Source organism: Pseudorca crassidens, chromosome 10 (assembly GCF_039906515.1).
Source record: "Pseudorca crassidens isolate mPseCra1 chromosome 10, mPseCra1.hap1, whole genome shotgun sequence".
NCBI lineage: Eukaryota > Metazoa > Chordata > Mammalia > Artiodactyla > Delphinidae > Pseudorca > Pseudorca crassidens.
Window position 1 is genome coordinate 77,004,306 of NC_090305.1, and position 26,107 is coordinate 77,030,412.

At 38.3% G+C, this 26,107-nt stretch overlaps 1 protein-coding gene across 12 annotated transcripts in view; it reads right to left on the minus strand.

The window, feature by feature from the left end:
• The window catches only part of CFAP20DC (CFAP20 domain containing), a 266,604-nt gene that overhangs the window by 202,846 nt on the left and 37,651 nt on the right, over positions 1–26,107 (minus strand). The window contains exon 2 of one of the 12 annotated variants that reach the window (XM_067754985.1): positions 14,045–14,157. The exons of the other annotated variants lie outside the window; for them this stretch is intronic. The gene's annotated coding sequence lies outside the window, so the exon portion shown is untranslated. The remainder of the gene's footprint in view (positions 1–14,044; positions 14,158–26,107) is intronic. 12 annotated transcript variants of the gene reach the window in all.

A 26,107-nucleotide genomic window follows, 5' to 3' on the forward strand; every position in this document is an offset into this window, starting at 1 on the left:
CGTTCCATGCCTTGGCCCTCTTGGCTGCGTGGCATGTGGGATCCCAGCTCCCTGATCAGGGATCGAACCCGCACCCCCTGCACTGGAAGGCAAAGTCCCAACCACTGGACCGCCAGGGAAGTCCCTAGCGTGTTATTTTTTAAAGGCAACTGCATTTATAATGGGCAACCTCCACTTACGGTTCATTCAACCAAGTGCACCTCAACATCTAAGCAGTTAACCGAGATTAAAAGTAATTTTGAGTGCTGGTGGGAGACGGAAAGTCAGGAAATATTCTAATTCCAGAAGGAGGTAAAAGTGGAAGTAAAAGTAGGTGAGGAAATAGAGGATCAAGGGAAAATGGAGGGCTAAGAAGGGGATGAGAAAGAATGTTGCCAAGACACTGTGTTGCTGCTACCAGGCCTGATGACATCATCATCCTTGCTAAAGGAGCAAGGGCAGCAGCACCGGCTTAGGAGAGCTGTCCATGTTATTAGGACCATTATTGTCATCACCCGGCATCCTGAAAGAGCAACTGGAGTGACCATAGGCCACAGACACTGGCCAACTTGGCTTTAAATCCTGGTTCTACTACTTACTGTCTGTGAGACTTGAGCAAGTAAGTAGTTGTAAGAACATTAGTTTCTCCATCTGTAAAATGGGGCTAATACCTAACTTGCCAGGCTATTGTGAAAACAGGAGGCTTGCCTCTTTAATATAATCTGTTCCTATGCTCAACCAAACCCTTGCTGCCCTTCCTTTGTTTGATACTTAAATTAAACCAAAATACGTAAACCATTAGCCTTTCTTGGCTAAAAATTCCTATGTGGATGTATGAAGGCCTACAATCAGAATTAAAGGAGGTAAAACAGTTGAAGCAAATATTTTTCATAAGCAACAGTAATCATTAAATACAGAACAATTTCTGAAAGAAGACACCAGTCATCCTAGCAAATACTGGGGTAAGACCTGACTTAGCCAGGAAACTGTGCATGTTGGCTTTGTGGGTAGCCTGTGTGTCACAAACAGTGATCTCCGAAAACAAGTACTTATTTGAGGGCTTACTAAGCATGTGGCAAGACATCAGGGAGATAAAAATTCTGGACAAAGTTTATTCCTTGGTAAAAGTTTTACAGCTTCTTGTCTGATATTTGGAATGGTGAAGACAAAAAAGTGAAGTGGGATGAAAGGAGGCAGCAGATTTAAAAACCGGCGGAGACAGTATGAAACTGGAGACATACGAAACTAACTGCCGTTGGCAAAGAGGAGCTGTCTCATGCTTCCCCTTTGTCTCTCCCCACTCCACACTGGTGGCAAGGCCCGCTAGAAATCTGCAGAAGAACGTGAGAAGGTGAATGCAAGGAGAGGAGAGTGATCTTCCACCACTGGCGTTTCCAAAGAGCAATTCTGCCTGGGGAAACCCCAGCCCCTCCTCTCAGGAAATGAGTGGGGAAAGACACGAGTGGTTCCTTCCTAGAATTAATGGAATCCAAGAGGACAGGGTCTAGAGATGCCTGCACAGCTCTTTGTTCTGAGCTGGAGTAGGGAGGGACCAAAAAAAAAAGTGACATGAGGCAGCTTCTCCTTACATTCACCTTCCTGCCTGCCCTTCTTTTCAGGTTCTCAATGTTAGTACGCCAGCCCTCTGGCTTCCCCACTCCCCTGCATTCTAATATCTCCTGTCTCTGACCTTCACACCTCTCACCTTCTTTCTAAGCTTCAGAAGCTTTTCCCTTTTCCTATTTTCTCAGACTACAAATCTCAACAAAAAGCAATCTAATTGTCTCATAGTTGATAGCTCCACAAATGTATGAGTGTTAAGAAAAGTCTTACTTTGTTAATTAGAACGAAGGAATATGGAGGAGATATTTCTGGACTTGGGACTTCATAGTACTTCTGATGCAGGTGGTCCAAAGACCACATTTTGAAAAACATGGCTGACTTCACTGGAAAAGTACTTCTCTGGTTTTTAGTTCTCATCAGTTCTTGCCTCTTCTTGGCTAGATAATAAATATCCACTCTAATTCCAGGCCCTGAAGCATTCTTGCTATATTCTTCAAGCCTAACCTTAACTACGGTTCTTTATTATCCTGGTGGTGGTGGTGAGGCTGTGATTCATCAGTACCTTACCCCAGGGCTAAAGTTCTAGAAGTTACTACGCAAGAAGGTCCTGCATGACCAAAGGGCTTGCTTCTTTGAAACCAGAGGCAGGACTGGATGAAATGATCCTTCAAACAAAGAGAACTACAAAACCTGTAACGCAAACGAAGGAGGGGCAGTGTGGAAGTTAAGAGAACAAGCTTTAAGCACAGGGAACCATATTAATGTCTTGTAATCTATAATGGTAAAGACTCTGAAAAATAATACATATATATATATATATATATATATAACTGAATCACTTTGCTATACACCTAAAACTAACACATTATACACTTCCTGTACTTCAATTTAAAAAAATGGTTAATAACAAAAAAAGGAGAACAGGCTTTGCAGTCAGACTGTCTGGACCAAAATCATGTTTCTTCCACTTAGAAACTTTAGGCAAGTTAGGGTTCCCTCTTTTCAATTTCCTCACCTTTAACTTAGGAATAAAAGTAGGGTCTACCTTACAGAATTGATATGAGGATTAAATTTTATGAGGATAATGTATGTAAAATGCATAGCATAGGCTAAATAAGGCATCTATGCGCTTTATGTATCAGCTGTTATTGACTAAATTTTGTATATATTCCAGAACTCTGAGGTTATAACAAAGTATTTATCCAAGTCCTTGCATATAATCAAAGCTCCGAAGAAATGAGCCACTCCTGTTAATCCATCTTTGCACAAAAGATAAGGATTCTCAGTCTGACAAGAATGAAATTCAGGTCAACTCTGATTCCAGTCTGGTACCTAACCTATACTGATCCCACCGTAAGCAACAGTACCGAGTCTGAGCACTTTCGACACGTGTCAGAAAATTCAACTACGAACTGACTAAATTTGGCACTTGCCAAAGGCTTGCTTGAGATGTCTGATATTCTGAACCATATTATATTTCCCCCCTGAAGAAATGTCTTCACGAAGTTGAGATTTAATGTTTTGTCCTCAGTTTTTTTTCTTTCTTTTTTTATGGAGAATCAATTAAAAAAGAAGTTTTCCATCTGAAGAAAACTTTATGCCCTGCAAAAATCATCTCCCGGATAGCAAATAGGTTTCATCTTAAGTTCCAATGTCAAAAGACTGGTAGTAACTATCTGGAGGGTCTGTTAAGAAGAACTGCAAGGCTGTCATGATTGATTAGCATTGTCTGCCACGGACATCGACAAGGAAGTGTGGTGCCTTTGTGACATGTTTACCCACACTACCATTACCGTAGGTGAAAGCATGGCACATGTACAACATTCTGGACCTGCTAAATGTATATGTCCCTTCTTAAATTCAATGCCATAAACCTCTCAACACTGCGCCTTTGAACATGTTAATCCCTCTGTTAAGTTGCCCTCTTCCCACAAACAAGTAACCCTCAGAACTTGAAGATAAGGTTATCCTAAAAGTTACTAAAATCAACTCACAAAGGATGAGATTAGAAGACAGGATGTTTTTCAAATCAAGGCCAAATGAGTAGGGCAAGGAAATCTAGCGGAGAATAGATAATATGAATTAAACTTAAGTCTGATTCGTGGTATTAAGAATATGCAGATGAAAGGAATTTTGAACAGAAACAGGAGAGCCAGAAGGAGGAAAAAAAAATTTGAAGAAAAATGTTGTGACCATGGGCCATTAGGATAATGACGGCATTTCAGACAGCCCCAAATGATAAATCATTGCAGTCTGTTTTAAAGAATTCTTTACCAGAACCATTTTAGTGACATTAAATTGTTTAAGTCGCCATCTGTGGAACGGTATAGCAACTAGGTGGGTTTATGGACCAGTCTGGTACATCCATTAAAATAGCTACACCTGCTACATGGAAGCCGTTGACAACTTTCCTTTGCCAATCATAAATCCGGTTTATCCTACCTTTCTTGTCATTTTAATTTTCTATAGATTACTTAAAGCAGAAGGAATGTGGGTGCACTAAACTGTTTCCAATTTAACAAAGAAAATACATTTTTAAAAAGCACAAAAGTCATACTCAATTTAGAAAGCAGTTTTAGAGCTTATGGTTCAGTTTTAAATCTTTTCTACTTGAAAGATTTATACAACAAAAGCAGAGCAAAACACCATAATGGATAAGCATAAAAGAGACTACCTATTCTTATTCTACTCAAAAATTTGCTTACTGGAAATAAGATATCAACTATTTTATTATCTATGTTTAATAATAATCACCATAACACCTCGAAATAGAAAAGATTGCTTATAAATATCAAGATTGATAGTAACAACAATAAACACTTATATAGAACTTACTCTGTACCAGGCACTGTTCTAAGTTCTTTATGTATATTGTTTAATCCTCAAACAAGCCAATGAGATGTGTCTTCTTATTATTCCCACTTTATAGATGAAGAAACTGAGGCGCAGGGGCAGTAAGTAAATCACTTAGGATTACATGGCTAGTGAGTGTTGAACCAGGGTTCAAATGCAGACAGTCTGGCTCTAGCATCTGTCTTCTAAACCACTATGACATATACTCTCTTCACCTTTGACCCCAAAATTCTAATTTAACCTGTGTAAGGCATTATTTCAGGGGTGAGCTCAGGCGATTTCTGAACTTCATAAGTGCCTCTTAGTGTTCCTTTAGTTCCCATCATTAGTCTTTAAGGGAAAAGGGGGCGAAAAATGCTTGTTTGAGTTTTGTTGGGGAGGAAAGGAAGAATCCACTTGGCAGGAAAAGTTGGCGATAGTATTCCAGCCTGCTTAGTATAATCAGATCTTCTCTACTTATATAAAGCCTTTCTTTTGAAAAGTCCAGAAGAACTTCTCCTGCAATAAACTATCAATAATTGTTATTGGCTTCCTATTTCTTCAACTTATGGTGACACTGTATTTGTCAGACATCCCTGAGTGATCACTGTTTTCTGAATTGCGAACTGGCTTAGTGATGAGAGTACAGCTTCTGAATTAGTTTCTGATAAATTTCACCAGAAATTTAATATTTCTGGTGAAATATTAAATTTCTGGGAATAATTATTACCCTTAGCCCCAGAGCCCCACAGACCACGTGTTGACACTAACAGAAAATGCAGGGGGGCAGAACTGTCACACTGCAAAGACAGATGTCGCCTAATGATGTGGATAGTGATGCCAAATTATTTTCAGCTTTAGAGGGGCTGGCCTTGCAAGACTTAATTAGCTTACAGTTGAGAAGTAATTTGAAGCTTCAAATTAGTTATTTAGAAACTCTTGAATTGTTCATCATTTCACCTTATAAAACTACAATATGAAGCAGACTTCCATGGACAAAAACACTTAGAATTAAAAAAAAAAAATTCCCAGAGAGAAGCAACAAAAGGAGTAGAAAGAAAACCAGCTTCGGAGCTGGACAGCCCTGGGTTATGGCTCTGCAGGTGTGATGCTGGGCTATTCATGAACTTCTCTGAGCCTGTTTTCTCATCTATAAATTATCACTATCTTCCAGAGTTGTGAAAGTTAAGGGAACTTCTTGGTAAAATGCCTGGCATGGCGTTATTGCTTAATAAATTTTGGTTTCCCATTCTCTGTTTATGCTACTCTGAAATTTTCTCTCAAGAGTCCTCATTTCTGAAATCCACTGCTCCTGCCTATTCACCTTCAATTCTACTCTTTTTTTAATGTAACATGTTTATTGGAGTATAATTGCTTTACAATCTTGTGTTAGTTTCTGCTGTATAACAAAGTGAATCAGCTATATGTATACACATATCCCCATATACCCTCCCTCTTGCGTCTCCCTCCCACCCTCCCTATCCCACCCCTCTAGGTGGTCACAGAGTGCCGAGCTCATCTCCCTGTGCTATGCGGCTGCTTCCCACTAGCTATCTATTTTTACATTTAGTAGTGTATATATGTCCGTGCCACTCTCTCACTTCGTCCCAGCTTACCCTTCCCCATGCCTGTGTCCTCAGGTCCATTCCCTACGTCTGCATCTTTACTCCTGTCCTGCTCCTAGGTTCATCAGAACCATTTTTTTTTTTTTAGATTCCATATATACATGTTAGCATACGGTATTTGTTTTTCTCTTTCTGACTTACTTCGCTCTGTATGACACTCTAGGTCCATCCACCTGACTACAAATAACTCAATTTCGTTTCTTTTTATGGCTGAGTAATATTCCATTGTATATATGTGCCACATCTTTATACATTCCTCTGTCAATGGACACTTAGGTTGCTTCCACGTCCTGGCTATTGTAAATAGAGCTGCAATGAACATTGTGGTACATGACTCTTTTTGAATTATGGTTTTCTTAGGGTATATGCCCAGTAGTGAGATTGCTGGGTCACATGGTAGTTCTATTTTTAGTTTTTTAAGGAACCTCCATACTGTTCTCCATAGTGGCTGTATCAATTTACATTCCCACCAACAGTGTAGGAGGGTTCCCTTTTCTCCACACCCTCACCAGAATTTATTGTTTGTAGATTTTTTGATAATGGCCATTCTGACAGCTGTGAGGTGATACCTCATTGTGCTTTTGATTTGCACAAAATTCATTTCTCTAATGATTAGTAATGTTGAGCATCCTTTGATGTGTTTGCTGACAATCTGTATGTCTTCTTTGGAGAAATGTCTATTTAGGTCTTGCCCATTTTTGGATTGGGTTGTTTGTTTTTTTGTTATTGAGCTGCATGAGCTGCTTGTAAATTTTGGAGATTAATCCTTTGCCAGTTGCTTCATTTGCAAATATTTTCTCCCATTCTGAGGGTTGTCTTTTCGTCTTGTTTATGGTTTCCTTTGCTGTGCAAAAGCTTTTAAGTTTCATTAGGTCCCTCTTGTTTATTTTTGTTTTTATTTCCATTTCTCTAGGAGGTGGGTCAAAAAGGATCTTGCTGGGATTTATGTCATAGAGTGTTCTGCCTATGTTTTCCTCTTAAGAGTTTTATAGTGTCTGGCCTTACATTTAGGTCTTTAATCATTTTGAGTTTATTTTTGTGTATGGTGTTAGGGAGTGTTCTAATTTCATTCTTCTACATGTAGCTGTCCAGTTTTCCCAACATCACTTATTGAATAGGCTGTCTTCTCCATTGTGTACTCTTGCCTCCTTCATCAAAAATAAGGTGACCATATGAGCGTGGGTTTATCTCTGGGCTTTCTAGCCTGTTCCATTGATCTATTCACTTGTACTCTTGCTTTTCAAAATCCATCATCACTGGCCTGACTGACAGCAACAGCCTCCAAACTTGACTCACTGCTTCTAGTTTTTTCTTTCAGCAGCTTAACATGTCTTTAGAAAGATAACCACTAACGTTATCTTCCTAATTTACAAAAACCATGAACCCCTTGCCTACAGAATAAAGTCCAAAAATCTGTGCCTACTTCTCCAGATTTGTCTGCCACCACGTCTTCACCCACTCCTAATTTTCTAACCAAACCAATACACCCCAGTAGTTTTGCTACACGTCTTGCTCTGGTCCTAAAATGCCTTCCTTACATTTTTTGAGTTTTGACTTGTTCTATAAAATCTTTTAGAAACATCATCTACTCGATCAACACATCTCTAACTCTAAAATACAAAAATAAGAACTGCATTTTACTTAAAGGCTCCATGGCAATTACATACACTTCTATTAGCACTTCTATCACTGCATTCTATTTGTTCTACATTATTCTCTTTGATACACTATGAACTCCCTAAGGAAAGAAATTATATCGTATTCCTTTTTGTATCTCTACAGTCTAGAACAGTTTCTGGCATCTTTTTTAGTACATTCTGAATAGACATTAAATGAGAGAATGTCTAGGCAGCTTTCTCCAATTAGTTCACTCTCATTCCTGATTCAGTCTGTCAGCTATAAGCCATCATTACATTTCTATATTTTGGTTAACCATTATTTTTCCTTTATTAGAAAGTAAGGAATTCTATCAATGTGATAGATTGAGCTAACGTATTCTCTGCTGGCTACAAACATGTAGACAGTCTGGAAAAAGAAAATTGAAATATAAATGATAAGAGAGTATGTTGATCAGGTGTCAGAATGAAGAGGAAATAAAAGCCAGGGCTGATCAACTATGACTTGATGCCAAAGTGTGTATGTGTGTGGTGGGGGCAGGTATCTGGCCTAAAATTAAGGACAGGGGCCCAGGACTGTAACACCTATATGGGGACAGTAGATGTGCCCTCATGTTTAGATAAAATGCGGAGCTGGAACTGAGACTCCTGCATAAAGCCAGACCCTGAAACGACTGCCTCCCTCTGTGAGAAGGGTTCTAGAAACCTCTGCTCACTGATCCATGCAGAAAAAAAGCTTGTCTCTGGCCACCAGGTTTTGGGTTGAGGAAAAGTCTACTGTGAGAAATAAAAACCCCCAACTCAAGCCATGTATGTGAATTTAGTCTGATTTCACCCTTACAGTGGGGAAATCCCAAGCTAAGAAAAACATTTAAACACTGGTTCTATATCAGTAAAAACCTTGAAGTACCCAGCAGAAGAAAATGCAAAGTTTCTCTAGAGGGACACTTCAGCAATCCTATGCTACAGGTGCTCCCACAGATAAAACAGCCCTGCTATGAAGATAAACGCACATTATAAAGTTAGTTGGTTAAATGAGGAAATTATACACCACGAGAGAAAGCAAATACAACAAATAGAAAGATTATTTTCTTTAGAACTTGAGATAATAGTGCAATCTGAAAACCACTATAAAATACATATGTTTATAACCATAACAATCAGGATACCAAATACAATAGATTCGGAAAAAAAGCAAACAGGATTCTAGAAATTAAAGTTTCCTTCATTAAAAAAGGACAGGCAAAACAACATATTAGATGTAGCTAAGGAATTAATGATCTGAGGAAATTACCCAAAATGGAGTACCAAGAAAGAAAGGAAGAAAAGACGAGATGGGTGGGTGCAACTGGAGTCAAAGCTTTCTCTTGTTTTGTAAGGAGATGAGCCACTTGTTTTCAGTGATGTTAAGTCAAATATGAATGTTATAAATTTAAAGGTGACCACTAAAAGAGTAGAAATGAAACATATAACTTCCAAACTAGCCAAGATTAGATTTCAAGTACTACATATAAAAACTTGATATGCATCTAAATGTAAAACCTTAAATTGCCTGTAAAAAGTAAGATTGGGCTTCCCTGGTGGCACAGCGGTTGAGAATCTGCCTGCTAATGCAGGGGACACGGGTTCGAGCCCTGGTCTGGGAGGATCCCACATGCCACGGAGCAACTAGGCCCGTGAGCCACAACTACTGAGCCTGTGCGTCTGGAGCCTGTGCTCCACAACAAGAGAGGCCGCGATAGTGAGAGGCCCACGCACCGCGATGAAGAGTGGCCTCCACTTGCCACAACTAGTGAAACCCCTCGTACAGAAACGAAGACCCAACACAGCAAAAATAAATAAATTAATTAATAAACTCTTACCCCCAACATCTTCTTTAAAAAAAAAAAGTAAGATTAAGCTTCTTAGCTTAAATATTAATATTTAAATTAAATATTCAACTCAAAAGCCTAGGAAAATAATATACTCATAAAAGTAGAAAGAAGGTAAAAATTAAGAGAATAATCAAAATAGAAAGTAGAGCATCAACTAAAGCCAAAGTCTGATTCTTTGAAGAGACCAATGAAATAGAAAACTTCTGGAAAGACTGGTTTAGAAAAGTATACAATATTAGAAATAAAAATACCATATTAACATTGTATAGGTACAGTAAAGGATAAAAAAACTCTATTCTTCATATAATATACACTATATTTCTATATAAAACTCATATAACTTTTACAACGTTATGCTATTGAATTTGAAACAAAGCTATACTTTTCTAAAATAATTACTAAAATTGACTCAAGAAAGAAATAGGAAAACTAAAAATACGTATAACCTCTAAACAATTGTTATCAATCGTCAAAAATACATCCACCAAAAAGCACAAGGTCCAGATGTTTTAATGACAAGCTCTATCAAAACTTTAAGGAACTCAATACAGATTGTTTGAGATGAAAAAAAGAGTAAAAGCTCCCCAATCTAATAAAATATAACCTTGTTACTAAAACCATATAAGGATGAAAACAAAGAGTTATAAGTTAATCTAATTAATGAACATGTATCTAAAAGTCCTAAACAAAAAATAGAAACCTGAATCTAGCAATGTATAAAAATACCATATATGATGATCAATAGGGGTTATCTCAGTAATGGAAAGATGTTTAAATATGAGAATATCTGTAAAGTAATCCATGACATCAACAGATTAAAATAAAAAAATATGAACAATTCAACAAATGCGGAAAAAAGTATTCAATAAAATTCAACACTCATTAATGATAACAAACCTTAGCAAACTAGGAAAATAAGCACTTTAACCTGTGACTGAGTTTTATTTTTTAAACCCTGTATCAGTCAGGATGGGCTAGGCTACAGTAATAAGTAACCCCCGAATCTTAGAAGCCTAACGTAATACCAAAAGATTATTTCTTGTTCACACTAAAGTTCCATGGGGGCAGCAAGACGTTCTGATTATTCCAGTAACTCAGGGGCCCAGGATGGTATATTCTTCCATAATCACTAGGGCACTGAGATGGGAACATGGTGACTGGTACACTAATTTCTAAAGCTTCCTCCTAAAGTGACAATGCCACTTCTCATCTTTAGTAGTCAAAGCAAGTCATATGGCCAACATAATAAAAAGGGGAGGGGGGAGTGAAATTCTACTATATGTCTGGAAGGAAAACTAATATTTGTAAATAATCCCAATGCCTATCTGTGGTATGGTAAGAAACATATATTTGGTTTTTGTCCTTGATTCCTGGCACAGAGCTCCTAAAACTCTTGGAATGTCCTGAGTGATAGGCACATTTCTGTTTGTTATTCATAACAAGCCCCTTTCAACCTTACCTGAGTTTATGCCAATGAGGTGACTCTTGGTGCGTCCCTAGATACTTCAGGATGGGGGCTGGTTGCCAGAGGAACCAACCATGTGGGTAAAGGATTGGAACTTCCTACCACAAATGGACAATGATTTAATCAACTAGTACCCAGTTACTAGAAAGCCTAGTAACTACTTACTAGAACCTGCATAATAACCCCTAAACAATGGGGTTCAGAGAGTTTCTGGGTTAGTAAACACATCAAGGTGCTTGGACAGTGGTATGTCCCATGAGAGCTTGGAAGCTCTGCACCCCACTCCCTCATACCTTGTCCTATGCACCTCTTCCATTTGTTCCTGAGTTGTATCCTTTTCAATAAACTGGTAATAGTAAATACAGCACTTTCTTTCCTGAGTTCTAGAGTTATTTTAGCAATTACTGAATCTCAGGAGGTGTCATGAAAACTTCCAGTTTACAGACAGTTGGTCAGAATTATGAGTGACCTGGGCACCTGACTGCAGTGGACATCTGAAGTGGTGGCAGTCCTGTGGGACTGAGCCCTTAACATGTGGGATCTATCACTCACTCCTGGAGTCAGTGTCAGAACTGAATTCAGTTGTTGAACACCCAGTTGAGATTCCAGGATTATCACATTAACCACCCCCCGCCCCCAACTAAAAGCCTGACAGATGATTATTATATACACTAGAGTTGAGATCCATCACATTCAATTATACACTATTATATTTCTGTATTTTCAGTTGGTCTTAAAAGGGAAATTTAAATGTACAATATTTAGACATCTTTACTTCTAAATTTTTCCCACCTTTATTCTGTTTCTAAATCATTATTTGTCATTTAAAAATTACTTCCGGTTTTAGTAAGATATTTTTTATTATTAGTTTGGAAATGAAAGCCTGAAGAAAAAAAAATTATCCAAGAGAATATCAGTACCTACGGTTCTAAATGTTATTATGATGTCTTTTTCCAGGAGTTTTAGTAAACTTTTCGGATAGTAATCATTATTAAAATATTTATATTCTCTGTTTTTTTTTTTCCCGGTACGCGGGCCTCTCACTGCTGCGGCCTCTCCCGTTGCGGAGCACAGGCTCCGGATGTGCAGGCTCAGTGGCCATGGCTCACGGGCCCAGCCGCTCCGCGGCACGTGGGATCCTCCCGGACCGGGGCACGAACCCGCGTCCCCCGCATCGGCAGGCGGGCTCTCAACCACTGCACCACCAGGGAAGCCCTATTCTCTGTTTTTAAAACCATTTTTCCCCAACTTAGATAATAGGAGATGAAGTTAGCGTATTACATTTTAACAAGACAATAAAAAATTAATGATAAACTGCAGAAGTCAAGGAAAGTCATGATGAAAGGTCAGTGAACATCTTAAAGACTTTCAACACTCAAAAATCTATCAAAAATTGAAATTTACACCATGTTTATTTTTTCCTTTTATAAGTTCACTGTTACTAAAATCGAGACTAGTTAAAAAATCTAGTTGATGATGTATAAGACACACAGAATCCAGGTCATTCTATCGTAATTGGCATTAGTAATTGGCAAGTTAATAGTGGCACATCTTATGTAAAGACAGCAAATATATAGAATTAAAATAGCAAGGAAGCCAAAGTACTGAGTAAGAACATGCCATTTTTAAAATTGTTGTTAATGATGATTACATTTAAAATTCTTCCTAGAGTTTCACTAGATACAGCATTACTCATATCCTGTCTTTAACAGGTATTCAGTATCACTTAAGTATGCTAAGAGGACACTGTAAGTAGTTCATGACCAAAGTTTTCAAGATTCATTAATGAACTTTTCTAGGCACTCTCACTCTACTCAAGGAATTCTGTAATCTAAATCTCTGTTCTGTCACAAATCTACAGAAATTAATGTACAAATAAAAAAGAAAAGTTTGACTTGCATACTACTTTCAAGAAAATAAGCCAAAACTTAGTTTACATTTCACAAGAAGATGATTATTTTTCAATAATGGAAGTAAACTGATTTCCATAGTTTATATGAAAATTTCAAAGAGCAAGAGGATTTTTGGACCCAGAAAAAAATTGTTTTAAATTAATGCTTACCATATATGGCTTAATTTGGGTGAAAATAAGAAATGAGATTCATTCATAGGAAATAAATAAGAAATAATGATTCATTATTAGCAAAGGACAAGACAAGGTATGAGATACAGCAGAAATGGAAAGAATTATGACCTCAGAGAACAGTGTTAGTCGAGTTTCAAAACTGGTTAATCCTGTGGATAACGTATAAAATTTACAGTAACTGAAAGTAATTTGTATCAAGAAAAACTCTCAATGGAATTAAATGCCTGAGAGATGCCTGTAGTGTACTGATGGATAACAAAGTCAGGAGCACATGGAATGCATTCTGTGCTCTGACAATGCCTTGGGGAACTCTGAACTGCAGTCCTGATCAGCCCTCAGAGAGGTCTTGGGAGGACATGGTAGTTGAAGAAGAAATTAACAATTCTAAAGAGGCAGAAATATTGGCATAGTAAATTAAAGCAGAAATGACTTTTTTGGGGGGCAGTCATTTCTATATTCTTCCACCACAGGTTATAAACAGCTGGAGAAAAGACAGCATCTACCAGTATTGATGAGTTCCTTGAAGTGCCTGGTACAAGGTACAGCACAGAGTAAACAACAGCTTTCCCACCTGCTAGAATGTTCTTCCTAGCTCTTCACAGGGTTTGCCTCCTCTCACCCTTTGGGTGCAGTTCAACTCTTACTCCCTCACAAGTGCTTATCCTGACCACTTTTCCTAAAGTAGACCTTTCAGTGTACCTTCTTGTTACTCAGTGTATTTACTCCATAACACCTTATTTTATTTTGCTTTGCTATTTAAAAATGTGCTTTTCTTTCCTGCCTCCCTACTAGAATGTAAACTTCAGGAGGACATGGGTTTATCTGCCTTGATCATTGAAAATACTCTCAGCACCTAGAACCGTATGTGGTATATAGTAAGCACTAATAAGTATTTATCGAGTAAATGTAAGAAAAAAACGAAACAATTATGTAGGTACACAATCACAAATGAACGAATGAAAAAGTCTTTTTTCAAAGGAAGGCATTTGTAATATTTTCTATACCTTTTGGTCTGTACTGTGTCAAGTCCAATTGTGTCCACATTCTCAACAAATTATAGTCATTTCCTTAAGAAAGGAACACTCATCATTTCTCCCAGAAGAAACATTGTTACCTACTGAAGAAGAGGACTCATCATTGGCAGTGGCACATCACTAACGCAGAACTATTAATGATATTTCATTATAAATAACGCAAAGAGCTAGCATTTGCTTTAGTCGGTACAGTACCAAGCATGCCAACAAATGTTTTCAAGGCCGAGTAAAATAGTTCAAATGAAGGAACTTGTAAATAACATCTCTGTGACTAAGAAAACAGATATACCCATCTCCAGCCAGATTTCTTCAGCTGTGACCTCAACAGAAGCTCAGTGACAAACTGGTCACCTCCTGGGAACCTAATGATGTCCCAATGAAAAAGTGTGTTCAATACATATTCACTGACTATCTAATAGTATTTAATGTTTGAATCATTCATTCATATTAAATGAATGAATCATATCCTCCTAAAATAATATCCTTGACTTAGATTACTTACTTTCATGGTCTATATGTGCCTAAAATATAAGCTTTAAAAGTAAATTAGGTTTCAAAACAATTATTCTAGATAAATCAGCAAAATATGAAAATTTTAAGTAGGTTCAAAATTCAGCTTGGGTGATTTAGTAACAATATCACTGGTGCTAATATTACTATGTGCTGAACATGTAGTAAGCAAACTGTTAAGAGACTAAGTACTTTGTTCATATAATGCTTGTGGCAACACTCTGAGATGAGTTAGCTCTGTTATCCCCATTTCACCAATAAGGAACCTGAGTCACAAAGAAGTTGAATGATGTGTCTGCGGTCTCACTGCTAGCAAATGGCAAAGCCGGTTATTCAAATCTAGGCAGTCTGGTTCCAGGGTGTGTGTGGTTAATCACAAATCTATCCAGTGCTATTTCAAGGTGCTTGCTTGCAAGCAGGTTGTTATCAGTTCATGACCAGGAAGTATCAAAATTGAGAGAAAATATTCAGAAACATATAGCAACTTGACATTGCTGTGACATCCAATTATGCAATCATTGGACTCATCTAGTTGGACAGGATATAGACCAACCAGTTTAGGGGTCAAAGGGACATAATTAACATGTGGCCCTAACTATGCACTAGTACTATGTATAGTCAGTTGAACAACATATTGGTCTTACATAAACAGGAAATTAAAATAAAAGAAAAAAGAAAAAAAACCAACCTGGTACTTCAATTAGTTTGATCTACACTAAGCTCATGTGAATTATCAGGTTTTCTCATCTCAGATTGGCAAGAACACCAAGGGTGTCACTTTTGGCCTGCCTCCACCATACAGTAAACAGAAAGAATTTCAAGATTTGTTCAAGTTTACATTTATAAATTTAGTACATATTTTAATGAAGATGTTACATAAAAGCATTTAATATGAAACATATAATTTGTTGCCCTTACTGCATGAAAATATAATGCTAGTCATTTAAAGTGCATAAAAAGAACTATATAAATATCCATCCAGAACTCTAAGTTTTCAGTTCTACCCCAAAAAAGAAAGACTTTTTTCCAAAAGGCTAAGTACAATGAAAAATATTTAATTTACATTTTTATTTTGTAAGACACACACCCCCTACCCCTCAAAATCAGTTTTCCAGAATCTAACTCCTTGTTTTGGCTTTACAATGTCTTACTGAAAAATAAAAGCACAATCTAAAAGTTGAGAATTATGTTTTATTTAGCAGACGAAACCGAGGACTTAAGCCCAGGACACAGCCTCTCAGCTCTGAGGGACTGCTTTGAAGAGGTAAGGGAGGAGCCAGGATTATATAGGAGTTTTTGCAACAAAGACCAGGTAGTGGAACGTCAGAAGATTACTGTTAAGTAAAAAAACCAGACATCTCAAGTTAAGGAATTTAGGGCTTTTCTATGCATGGGAAGATGCAAGAGTCTGGGCTCACTGGAATCATTCCTTTGACGTGCACCTCAGCTCTCTGGGGCCAGTATCTTGTGCCCTCTCAGCCTGAGTCTCCTTAGGTGGCACTGCTTGGGGGTGGCTGCAGTGACTGGGGGCTTGGCAGTGGACAGTCCGTTTGTTTCCATCCTGGGCTCCCTCAGGGCCCACTGTCTGGGGTGGTGTGGTGGCTAGATGGCTACAACATCCTTTGTTTACTGATATGGCAGGCAACATTTTTTCACTGATAACAGCGATATGGAAAGTGATTTAAATCAGATCAGAAACCATAAGGAAAGAAACCTGGGGAAGTAATTTTCCATTTAATTGAGGAAGGCAAAATATATCTAAGATAATACAGTGATATTGAATGTATCCACCATCAGGTAGGAAAAAATTAGATAGCCCATACATGTTGATTTTCATCATAAATCTTTAAAGACTTTTTTTTTTAAATGGAACTCTTCCTAAAGGCCTGTAAAACAGAAACCCAATACAGTGTGATTAACTGAAATTCAGAAAGTTGTTTGCTCTCAGTTTTAGCCTTAGAATGCCGCTGGGCTTCTCCAATCTCTTCTCCAGTTACTTTCATGATGAACTTCTAAGGAGAAACTTATACTCGCCTCATCCTCCTCTCCTACCTTTCCACTGTAAAAACTTTTGTTTTCCTAGGTAACTACAGAAAAGGAAGAACTATAGAAAGAACTCCAGAGAAGAAACACACACAAACACACATACACCAGCTTTAAATCACTGAGCTTACTTTTACACACTGTTCTAAGCCGAGGGATTTTGCTTTTCTTAAAGTGTGCAGTGCTTTCCTGGCTCACAGGCCTTTTACCGCCTGCTTCTGAGATTCTTTACAGATGGATGAGGTTGGAAGTACGATGGTTGGATAAGTGGGACATTACTTGATCTTCTATCATTTTGATAAGAAATTTATGAGGCAGAGAAAAGGCATATACCATTATCCTCATTATTTTTTAAATGGGGAAACTGCAGCACACAAAGAAGTTCAGTGACTTGCCCAAGGCACCAAGCAAATTAATGTTGGAGAATTCAAGTCTTTAAAATCGCACTCTTCTCATCAGATAACAATACTGCCTTCCCTCTTCTTGGTCTTTCTCACACATATTTTATTCAAGAATGATATATATGTAAATTGTACCTTATGTGATGCATTTCCAGACACCTCAACCAAATCGTCAAACTATAATTTCCTATTAGATTTTCTTTGAAATGCTAGCTTTTGAAATGATACCCATAAAACTTTCAAACATGAAATTTGTAGGAAGAGGAGAGAAAGAATGATGGGAAGCGAAAAATAAACACAGTTTCAATGACTTTGTTTGGGTAAAGAACCAAAAGATTAAAAAAACAAGCCAAAAAAAAAATCCTGGGGTTGGGGGGAAGAAGGTTCTTTCTGACTGACAGTATTTTGCCTCTTTGCCTCTCTATGCAGTAGGTGGCACTATGGTACTATTCATCAGGGTCCTTTTCTGTTTTTTGAAACATTTTTCCTCTATGCCCCGAGAACCTTCAGCCAGCACTGCCTACATTCCTTTTTTTCTGGAATGGCAGAGGGTTACCACCACATCCTTCACCGCACACCCTTACAATGCCATTTTGAGAATATTCAGAGGTACAGTTGCACAAAGAAGCCTGCCTTCCTCTGCCCCATCACTCAAAAGGTTTCATTTATAATCTATCAAATCTATTTTTTAGCTGGGAGACAGGATTCTCCTGCAATTGAAGACCTTCCAGAACAACCAATGGCATATGTCTTTAGGTTTTCAATTATAATACAGCAGAAATGATCGTTAATAACCTCTCATAAAAATACACTACTTGTAGAAATTAAAAAGAGAACAAAAAAAAATCTTATTCAAAAATAAGGAATTAAAATCCAAAACTAGGCTAAGTAAATTGACACCGAATAGGAAAAACATTCATCCTTAAGAGTATATAGGAGTCATGGGACTTCCCTGGTGGTCCAGTGGTTAAGACTTCACTTTCCAATGCAGGGGTGCAGGTTCGATGCCTGGTTGGGGAGCTAAGATCCCACATGCCTTGGGGCCAAAAAACCAGAACATAAAACAGAAGCAATACTGTAACAAATTCAATAAAGACTTTAAAAATGGTCCACATCAAAAAAAAAAATCTTAACAAAAAAAGTGTACATTGGGATGAAATAAGTTCCAGGGGGCACTGTGTCTCATATTACTATGATGGTTAATGCTACGCTTCAGCTTGACTGGGCCCTGGGATGCCCAGATAGCCAGCTGAACATTTTTCTGAGTATGTCTGTGAGGGTGCCTCTGGATGCAATTAACATTGAAATCTGTAGAGTAAAGCAGATTGCCCTCCCTGATGTGAGTGGGCCTCATCTAATCTGTTGGAAGCCTGAAAGGCAGAAGAAAGGAGAATTCATTCTTTTTCCCTGACAGTCTTCAAGCTGGGACCCCGGGTCTTCTGCCTTTGGACTAGAACTAAGACTCACACACACTTGGACTCAGACTCAGACTAAAGCTTATGTAACCTCCTGGTTCTTAGGCCTTTGGACTCAGACTTGGAACTGTACCATGGGGCTCTCTTGGGTCTCTAGCTTGCCAACTGCAGATTGTGGGACTTCCTAGTCTCCATAATCTTATGAGTTAATTCCTTAGAATAAATCTTATATGTATAATATTATATTTAATAATATGTAACATATTAAAATATAACATTTATTATATATTATTTAACACAAATATTATATATTATAATATTTTTTATTATACAAAGACAGTCAAAAGGTACAAACCTCTAGTTATAAGATAAATAAGTACTGGGGATATAATGTACAACATGATAGACTTAATTAACACTGCTGTACATTATATATGAAAGTTGTTAAGAGAGTAAATCCTAAGAGTTCCTGTCACAGGGAAAAAAATTTTTTTCTTTCTCAACTGTTGTTACCTATATGAGATGATGTATATTCACAAAACTCATTGTAATCATTTCATGATGTATGTAAGTCAAATCATTATGCTGTCTACCTTACACTTACATAGTGTAAGGAATGTCTCAATAAAATTGGAAGAAAAAAAAATATATATAATTGGTTTTTCACTGGAGAACCCAGAGTAATACAATTACTAGTTTCATATTAAATTGCTTTGCTATAAATGAGGCAAAAAAAGTTAACTTATAATATTAATTTCTTTCTAGGTAACAACACATACATTATTTTGGTAAACAATAGCCATAGTATTAAACTAATTTATATAAATAAATCTTACCTGTAAAAATTGTGCTTAGTTTTTTATATTTGACTCTGTATATAAATGCTAACATGATGACAAAAGAAAATGCTATCTGGAGAAGCCCATTCTAGACTTCCCATGATCTATTCACTGCTGGAAAAATATTCACAACTTTTACGAGAAAAAAAAAAAGTTTTGGATTTACCTTATTTGTAAACTTGAAGATACAGAAAAACTATAAACTAAGTATAATTTATAAAAACTATAAATTAAGTATAATAGACTTATAATGTGTGACATACTGGGAACCTCAAATCTACAAAATTCTTTAAGTAGGAAATTTATTTTACCTTAGTAAGACATCTTAAATAGAGGGTTTTTTTAGGCTAGAGTACATAATTAAGTTTACTGACTACCAGCTATGTCCTAGGTCAGGGAAACAAAAGGTGTGGTTGTGAACTGTTACTGTTTATAAAGCAGAAAAGCAGCTAGAGCCAGAATGTAAATCTTTATCCCCAAGCATACACTTTTTTCCTAACAAGAGTTTTTCAGTTTTAAAAAAGAAGGAAGGAGAGTGTTGACTTACTTCATGGCCCGAGTTCCTTAGCTCAGTGCAGATGGGCACTTTGAGGAGCACTGTTCTAGGTAATTCTAGGTGCTTTTATCTGTGTTATTTATAACAGCTAACATTTCTTGAATTCTTACTATGTGCCCAACACTTGTACTAACATTTATAATCTTCACAATAACTCTGTAAAAGAAGTACTATTATTCCCACCTTATAGATGAGAAAACTGAAGCTCAAAGTTTTCACAGACAGTAAGTAGTGAGACGGGATATAAACCAGTCAGTCTGGCTCTAGAGCACGCCCTTACTACTTCACTATGCTGCCTTCTCCTTAAATTTGAATCCTTAATTCAGTGATGCACACATAGCTGTCTCTATTTTAGAGCTGAGAGACAATGTGATGCCCAAAGACAGGGGCTGTACCTAAGTCATCTCTGCATGTTCTCTCTGACAGCCTATAATGATGTCCCCAAGCTTGTAGGCTTTGTGGGGAAATGCAGAAGGATCATGGAACATAGTCTCTCCCCTTGTGAAGCTCATATTCTCATGAACGAAGCACTACCAATAAGTGAACCAAGTATGAGATGAAAGGGCTACCCGGCCCTGGGCCTGGAAGAGTGAGGGGCAACATGTTCTTTTTTTTTTTTTTTTTGCGGTATGCGAGCCTCTCACTGTTGTGGCCTCTCCCGTTGCGGAGCACAGGCTCCGGATGCGCAGGCCCAGCGGCCATGGCTCATGGGCCCAGACCGGGGCATGAACCCGTGTCCCCTGCATCGGCAGGCGGACTCCAAACCACTGCACCACCAGGGAAGCCCAACATGTTCTTTTTTTTTAAAAGGTTATACTCTAAGCAATCTTTTTTTTAAAATAAATTTTATTTATTTATTTATTTACTTTTGGTTGCACTGGGTCTTCGTTGCTGCACGCGGGCTTTCTGTAGTTGTGGAGAGTGGGGGCTACTCTTCATTGCGGTGCGTGGGCTTCTCATTGTGGTGGCGTTTCTTGTTGCAGAGCACGGGCTCTAGGTGCGCGGGCTTCAGTAGTTGTGGCACGTGGGCTCAGCAGTTGTGGCTTGCAGGCTCTAGAGCGCAGGCTTGGTAGTTGTGGTGCACAGGCTTAGTTGCTCTGCGGCATGTGGGATCTTCCCGGACCAGGGATTGAACCCATGTCCCTTGCATTGGCAGGCAGATTCTTAACCACTGCGCCACCAGGGAAGTCCCCCAACATGTTCTTTTAAGGACATACTCCAAACCTTAAACCTTGGAGGTGAACAGGTCTAACTTAACCTCACAGGATTGCAAACACCCACATTCCTTATTCTGCCATTCGGCCATTAATGAGATACAGAAAGAGGGACATACAAGTAACTTTCCCAATAACAATGTTTAGATGGACTCCCTGTGGGGTCTCACTTCTGCGCTGAGGAGAGGACACGTGGGGCCCAGCAAAAAAGTAGACAAGTTGGATTCCACAGAAAGCAAAATCAGGGGTGGTATATAAATGTAGCTCTCCAAACATGGGACTGAGAGGTTCAGAGTCCAGGTACCAATCACTCAGTTGGGCTTCCACAGAATCTACCAATGACAAATTTGAAGGTCATTATAACGAAAGTCTTGGGACTTTGGCTGCTGTGTTTCTTTGGGTGGGCAGCTGCCAAAGGGCAAGTCCTTCAAGGTCATGGCAGAGTCTGCAAGGGTGGTAGAGACTGCAGTGGCAGCAGTGAAATAGGCTCATAAAGTTTAGGAGTCTTCCCAGTTTACTAGAATAGTAAAAGGTTAGGAGCAAGGATTAGTGTGAACACAGATTATGGGTTATTTGAACAAGGTCAGTGGAACTTCTGCTTTATGTGGTGGAAAACTAGAAGCCACTGAAGTTTGGTGGGCCAGAGAAGAAGCAATAAGACTAAGAGACATTCAAATCGTCATGAAAAACATGAACCAGGAACCAGGGTTTGGGTAAGGAGGCTGCTCTAGGCTTGAGACAGGGACCTAGAACAGCGAGCACTGGCAGTGTCAACAGAGGGGACAAGACAAAAGATGGTTAGTGACTATTTAGATGTACAAGAGTCACAAATCCTCTGGTGCTTGTTAAATGGAATGCGGGAGGAATAGACAGAGGCATTCTAAAGTATCGAGCCTGGGAGAACTGCAATAATGATGGTAAGCAAGCCTGGGAGATACACATCTTACACATTTAAACGGACCCTTGGCCCTCTCATATTTTTCTCTTTGGGCTGTTCCCAGAAAAGGACCACACTGTGGTTAGTCACTAAAGCTAACTCAGAAAATGTTTTAACAGGTCTTATCAGGTATCTAAAGTTTATACTTATTGATATTTGGTATCTAAAACATCAGTTACCAAATTTATAATTTAATATTTAAATACCACATTTGAATTTTTACTTCTTCACCCTTTTGCCCCATATGTACTTATTGCTGCACTATTCTCCATTTGCATGAGCTCCCTGCAATGGCCAGGAATGGGGTGTGGATAAAACCTGAGGTGGAGGTAAGGGGGTGAAGAAATGTTTCAGCTTCAAATGCCAGTCAAAACTTTTAGCAATCCAATTTGGCTGGAGTCAGAGAAACTGAGCTGTGATAACAGTAAGGACACTAACCCTATATTAATTTTTTCAGTAGAGGAAACAATGACCTGATGATCAGATCTGGAAATGAAATCCTTATCAAGGTGGACAGGGAGGGATAGTGATGCTTGCTAGGAGATGTGGGAACACTGATGGAGGTCTTCCAAGTAGGTTTTGGCGGAAACTGGAAACATTTCTGGACCTGTCAGTTCATGAGACAGTGGGGACTCAAGGAGAATCCAAGAAGACTGGAAGGGTTGGAAAATTTAGACTGATAGACATGGAGGAAGAAGAGTGGGGCAGGGGGACAGGCAAATTGGAGGGCTTTGAGGAGGTGAAGAACAGTATTAGAAGTTTTATTCCAGGGTACAGAGCAGAGTGCTGAGTCCCTCCAAAAAGGAAGGCCCATTTGGGGAGTTACTGGGGCAGAGTTCAAGAGGCACCAACTTCAAAAAAAAAAAAAAACTGTGGACAAGGAACAACTATAGAGAAACACACACACTCTCTCTCTCTCTCTCTCTCTCTCTCTCTCTCACACACACACACACACACACACACACACACACACAAAAGAGGCACCAACTGAGTTGGGGCTTAGGTGAATAAAGTAGGAAAATAACATCATTTTGAACTAAACTAAAGGCACTGATTAGAAACTCAGCCATAAAAGGACATCACCCATTGAGACAGCTAAATGGGGTGAAATGAACCTGATGGGGGAGAAATAGAGAAAACTGGATTTAAATTAGAGAATAAAAAGAATTCACCTATTTTCTTAATTCCAAGAGGCTTAAAAAAATTAAATGTTACTAAAACTAGGATGCACATTGGAATCAAAGAAATAAGAGAGTTAGAAAAAAGAGTAAATTCAAAGAGCTGAGGCCTGCTGAAAGAAACAGAAAAAAAGGAAAGAGAGGAGACCCAGAAGATTTAAATCAATGGTAAAATAATTAACACGGCACTGTAAATTAGAACTTATGTGCTTAATATTGACATTTGATACTCAAAGATTCTTTGCAAAAACCCTGGGCTCAGTACATCATCTCTACAGGACAACAGGGATTGACAAGAAAGCACACAAGGGAAAAGGGGGTAGTTACCCTGATGCTTAGGGGTTTGGCCTTTGAAGGAAAAAGTCTTCTAATCTCTCGAAAGCAGTGAACTAGCCAGGCCACACTTCTGATGAGGGGCCTGAGGGAGGAAGGGGAAGCACCTGATGTTACTATCTGGTCTCAGAGGAGTCTGGGGCTCCCCAGGCCCTCAGCCAATTAGTGCAGCTTGAGGGGAAGGACAAAAAGGTGACTTATGGTAAAGAAAGGATTCCAAAACTGAGAATATTCTAAGCAGAAAAAATGAAGTATTAAACAACACCATAACTTTCGGTATTAAATAAAACTAACTTTTGGCATTTAAAAATACCCACAGTGTTACTAAAGCCAAGTGACTGGACACCATCTTAACTATTTGCCTAGAAGGCAGAATAATGAAGTTAAAAGTACATGGCTTGTCAGAGCCTGATAGAACTGAGCTGAGATCCCAGTTCTGTTAATCTGCTCAGAATCCTTGGGAGAGATACTCTAAGAACCTCCGTTTCCTCATCTACAAAAGGGAACTAATAAATACTTCTTACTCCCGAGTGGTTGAGACTGTGCTAACATGAGTGCCTCTCACACACATGTGCTGAATAAACATTAGCATCCTTCCTATGGGATATGTGATCTTACCCCAGGGGTCACCTTTCCAATTTCTAAACAAAGGTCATTGGGAAAAATTAATGTTTTTTAACAATGTACTTTACATCCAGCATAACTAAAATGGCTTTAAGCAAAAAAAGGTTGTGGAAGTATCTTTAACTGTGAAATCATGCACTCATTCATTCAATAAATTTTATAGAGCAACTGTTAATTAAAATCTCACAAAAAATTCAAAATTCTAAAAACAACTTTAGTAATTTCATGTATTCAGAACTATCACTGACAATACTACTATATAATTTTGGTTATAAGAAATAGTGATGTGCATGCTGAACACCATAAAGAAAGACCAATACAAGTTACTCACAAATTAATACCATAGAGAGAACTACTGAATTTTACATTCTATCATTCCTACTGTCAATCACAAATCTGATGCGCTTGGTGTGAACTCTAGGTGTAATGAGGGAGGCCAAATCCATGTTCTTGGGCTTATCAATTGGGACTGGTTCTGTTTTTCTTCACCTTTCTCCGTTACCAAGAGGTTGCCATTTAAAGCTTATATGAAAAGGAGAGTACCTGTGACCTCCTTTTAACAAGAGCTAACATTTGTATAGCTTGAAAAGCATTTTCTTTTTATCATTAAACTTAATCCTCACATTAAGTAGGCATTTTCTCCTTTTACATATAAAGAAACTGGGGCTCCTAGAAAATTAAATCATTTGCCCAAGGTCTTGGTTAATGACAAAGCTGTGAGACACCCAGAATGTCTGACTGAAAATCTTATGTTCTTTCCTGTGGTTATATGATGAATCAAAAGACCTATTTTACAAGCATTTCAAGAGTTACCAGAGTTCAGAGGGGGCAGGAAATGCACTGATTACTCACACTAAAAATGCAGCACAGTAAGAAGGGAAAAAAATTGAAAGGCTTTAAGAATTATGAAACACTGTAGATAAGACTCTCGGTCATCTGAAGGTAGATATTCATTTTATGCATCATAACAATCTACTTTCTTATTTCTCTCTCTTTTTCCTCAAGACAACAGATATAATGAGTGGATCAGGGCAAGCACAGTTCTACAAAAGTTCTAAATAGGAAAGAAGGAAATGAAATTTGCTACACAGATCTATTGGCCAGAAACTTGTTGGTTTTTATAGGTGTTATGTAACCTCATCTATTTAACAGATTCAGACACAGAGTTAATACTTGAAATGTTAGATGTGTTTCAGAATAGCAAGCTATAAGGCTGCTTGTATAGTTGGATTATATTTATAGTACCATTCCTTACATTTTTAAACCAACACTCAGACATATGCCAAAGCAATCCACTTGTATCCCCATAGAAGATCCAAGTTAAAACTACCAGAGAGGGACTTCCCTGGTGGTGCAGTGGTTAAGAATCCGCCTGCCAATGCAGGGGACACGGGTTCGATCCCTGGTGTGGGAAGATTCCCACATACCACAGAGCAACTAAGCCCAGGCACTGCAACTACTGAGCCTGCGCTCTAGAGCCCGTGAGCCACAACTACCGAAGCCCGTGCACCTAGAGCCCACGCTCCTCAATGAAAGAAGCCACCACAATGAGAAACCCACGCACCTCAACGAAGAGTAGGCCCCGCTCCCTGCAACTAGAGAAAGCCCGCGTGCAGCAACAAAGATCCAACACAGCCAAAAATAAATAAAAAATAAAACAAATAAATTTATATATAAAAAAAAGAATACCAGAGAGATGGTGCTGGCAATGGTAGAGTCCAGACACAGACAGATGAAATCTCATTTTCCATGGGCAAAAATCTGAAAACATCTATTTCTATTTTCTAGACAAGATATGAAAATTGAGCAATCAATATATCTAAGTGATAGACTATGCCTGATGATGGTAAAAATTAGTCAATCCTAATTTCACCATTGTATAGCATATTCCAGGAGAGCTGTGAAACGAACTTGCAAGAAGAAAGCAGAGGAGCCTATAATTAAAACAAAGCACAGAACATACAACGGATGAATATTTCCTAA